We start from the raw sequence: 4,147 nt of genomic DNA, 5'->3' as shown, positions 1-4,147 counted from the left end.
TATGTGGGGGTAGAGTTATTGAAATTGTATATGTATGCTTCCCTCAGACCCCTCGGGGTTCCAAGATTATTATTATTTTTTGCCCGCTTACTATTCCTTGCTGTCGACATTTACTCAGTTTCTGTCGACCATAACGTTCCTGGTAGATCCACATCGGGGGGCACGTCAGTACATGGTCATACACATTCACAACACATCACTGTCACTAGGGACCTGACGGGTCTGGACAATCCACTTGCGTATAGGTTATATCTATATGTATATATATATGTAGATATATGTTTATATATATGCATGGTTAGGATATGTGTGATTTATTGTGTATTACATTATGTATATCCATGAATGCTGAGATAATGGTATTCTTCTCATGTACTGATCGCTCTGTTGATTAAGCTCTAGATTGGCCGTGACGAGTTGGTTTTCGATCCTCTCAAGGAGTCCGAATATTATTCTCTTCCCGACGCGGAGAGAACATTACGACAGTCAACTCCTGGTCGACGCAGAGCCCGGTCGCAAAGGATGATACACAGGAAGCTAAGTGATATTTTATTTCTATACTTTGGCCTTATTTGCATTGTATGCGCATGAGGGAGTTTTGTATTCGGGTAGGCATCCGATAGAATTACCCTACCCAGAGTGGGTAAGCTTGCTTATGTTGATTCTACTTTATAACATTGCAGCAGGCTGCCGCGTGACAGCAGGAGGTGTAGCCGGGAAAATGCTGAGGTTGTCTCCGAGAGATACTCGAGGGAGGTATACAGCTGTTTGGGTGAGCCCTCTGTTCAGTCACTCGCGGCGGATACAACTGGTAAGTCTAACTTCGTGAGTTAGCCTCCTTCACAACGGTTGGTGACGCATTCGTTAGTGGGATGCAGTCGTTTTAAACCGGTTCGATACCGTTCTTTTTTCCTTTTCTGTGCAGACAGTGGAAGGTGAAAAGTTAAGAGTTCTGCAGCCTTGTTAGATTCGCAGAAGTGGATGTCGTTTCTGTTTCCAACACATCCATCACTTGTCGCTGGGTCTATCTGGCTAGTTCCCACTCCAGTGAGCACTCGTCAGTTAGTCCAGGAATAGACTAAGAACTGTGTGGTATTTATAGAATCCAAAAGGGGAGCATTCTGAGTAACGATTGTTCCCCTTACTGTTTTTTCTAATAGATCTTGCCGTTCCCCTCTGGAAGGGGGAGGTAGTACGCGACGTCATACAGAGGTGCGTCAGGTTCAGGACATTGTCCGGTTGTCCCTGAATAAAGGTGCGAATGTTGTTTCTCTCTGACTGTTCTTCGACACAGGGATTGGCTGTTGTTCCCATCGACACAGTTGTCGGAGGTGGGTTTCAGAGTAGATACTGACCGGTTAATGTTCGGTGTTTTTTCCTGTGGAAAGCGGTCTGAGGATCCAGAGTTGGATCAGCTTTGCTGTGAGGGCCCGTTGGAATTGTGGTTCGGGTCTCAACTGCACATGCACCGGAATATAATCCTAACAGCCAGGACATCACTCCTGTGGTGTCTGCTCGGTTCTCTCCTTCTAGAGGGATGAAGGTTCGGGATCCAGGTTTAGATCCTGGTGTCCGTGCATACAGATCTCCAAGGCTGGGGAGCAGTCCTTGCAAGGGACGTATTTCCAGAGGATAAGGTTAAGTTGGAAAGCTTGTCTGCAATAGGCTTTCTTGATTTAAGATCTATTTTCGACGAACGTGTTCTTCGTGTTCGGCCCATGTTAGTTCTTCCAGACTACTTGTCAGCAGTGGCGTAAGTAAGCCGCTATGGTGGAACAAGGAGCAAAGCGGCAATGGCAGAAGATGCACGGTTTTGCCGTGGGGCGGAAAGTCTGGTAAACACTATATTAGCAATATTCGTTCCGGAGGTAAACGAAGGAGAAATAGATTTCCTCTGCTGACGCGATCTCCATCCGGGAGAAATTCAGTCATCATCGAGACGTTTTCACAGACGTGACAACTTTTTGTGGAGTGTCGCAATTGGTCCTGTTGGCGTCTCGCTTCAACGAGAGGCCTCAGGGATATTGTTTCAGGTCAAGGGACACTCAAGCTATAGCAGTGGACACCCTTGTGACACCGTGGGTGTTTTTAGTCGGTCTATGTGGCCTCTCCTCTTTCATTTTTTCTGAAGTTGATAAACGTAAGAAGAACAAAGGTTCAGGCGATCCTCTCGGATCCGATCTAGCCAAGGAGGGTTTGCTATCCAGTTTTTCATGATTTGCTCATGGAAGTTTCCTGCCCTCTTACTCTACGTGAGGATCTGTTACAACAAGATCAGGGCGTGTATCAAGACTTACAGCGACTGCGTCTGATGGCGTAGCGGTTGAATGCCATATCCTAAGCCGGAAGGATGTTCCCAGTGAAGTCATTTTCTCAAGGTTTCAGGCTTGGAAAGAAGTAACGGCAAAGCCTTACCGCCGTAGTTGGCGTAACTCTGTGTCTTGGTGTGAATCCAGGATGGTTCCTACGGAAGACTTTCAGCTAGGTCGTTCTTATCCATACTTTACGAGCCGGTGTGGATGCAGGCCTACAGTTAGGCTCCATTTTGGTGCAGTATGGCCTTATTATTATTTTCTTTAAAAAAAAAAAAATATTTTCCCCTCTCTTGGACAGTGGTCATGCTATTGGCTTTGGCGTCCGCAAGGCGGGTGTCGGAAGTGGTGGTTTTGTCTCACAAGAGCCTTGTTTGATCTTCCATGTGGATAGAGAGGAATTGTGAACTCGGATTGTAGTTCTGCCAAAGAGTGGTTTCTGGGTTCCGCAGAAATCTGTCTATTTTGATGCTGGTGGTTACTTAGGCATTAGCTGATTCAAAGTCTCTCGATGTTACCGGGGATTTGAATATTTCGGTCGCCAATTTGGCTCAGTTTGGAGAAACAGAGGCTCTGTTTGTCCGGTATGCTCCCAGCATGCTTGGGGCGACTGCAGTATGCAGTCTGTTACACGCTGAATCTGTGATGCGATTTGGCATGTTTGTTCTACGGCTGGATTGCCATTACCGAAGTCGGTAGAAGCCCATTCTAATGGAAAGATGGGCTCTTCTTGGGCGGATGCCCGAGGAGTCTCGGCGGTTCAACTTTGCCGAGCGGATTATTTGTCGGGATCAAACGCTTTTGCTATGCTCTACAAGTTTGATACCCTGATTTTTGGGGACCTTTTGTTTGCTCATTCGGTGATGCAGAGTCGTCCGCACTCTCCCGCCCGTTTTGGAGCTTTGGTATAAGCCCCATGGTCCTTTTGGAGTCCCCAGCATCCTCTAGGACGTATGAGAAAATAGGATTTTGGTACCTACCGGTAAATCCTTTTCTCTTAGTCCGTAGAGGATGCTGGGCGCCCGTCCCAGTGCGTACGGTGTCTGCAGTTAGTGTTTTTGGTTACACCCTGGGGGTGTGTATTCTCTGTCAGGCGGTTGCTACCGTTTTTCATGACATGGCATGCGGGGTCTTATTTTTGCTTATGTGGACACACGGGTTGTGTTACATATTCTCTCAGCATGTGGCTGTGTTTTGTTCATGCCGTTGGCTGGTATTCTACTGAATGCCACGTTCTACGGTGTGCTTGAGATGTGAGCTGGTATAACACTCACCGTGTTTATAACAATAAATTCTTTCCTCGAAATGTCCATCTCTCCTGGGCACAGTTTTCTAACTGAGGTCTGGAGGAGGGACATAGAGGGAGGAGCCAGTTCACACCCAGTTTAAGTCTTTATAGTGTGCCCAAGCTCCTGCGGATCCGTCTATACCCCATGGTCCTTTTGGAGTCCCCAGCATCCTCTACGGACTAAGAGAAAAAGATTTACCGGTAGGTACCAAAATCCTATTTTCTGTGGCGTTTAGATGGCTGTAGCTATTTCAGCAAGATGCGGTTAATTTGCCGGGATCCCGGCGGTCAGGATACCAACGCCTGAATCCTGACAGCTGACAATGCCGAAAGCCGGAATCTCGGCGCACAGGGGCTATTCCCATGCTTGGGTGTCCACGACACCCATAGAGCGAGAATAGAACATGTGGTGAGCCCAGCGAGCCACAGAGCCTGCAGCATGGCAAATGCAGCGAGCCCGCAAGGGGACTCTTAACACTCGCCCCGCTGCCAGAATTCTGGTGTCTGGGATGTCGCTGTCGGGATATTGGCAGCTGCCATCCCGTCC

Source organism: Pseudophryne corroboree, chromosome 5 (assembly GCF_028390025.1).
Source record: "Pseudophryne corroboree isolate aPseCor3 chromosome 5, aPseCor3.hap2, whole genome shotgun sequence".
In the NCBI taxonomy this organism is placed as follows: Eukaryota; Metazoa; Chordata; class Amphibia; order Anura; family Myobatrachidae; genus Pseudophryne; species Pseudophryne corroboree.
This window is presented reverse-complemented; position numbering follows the sequence as displayed.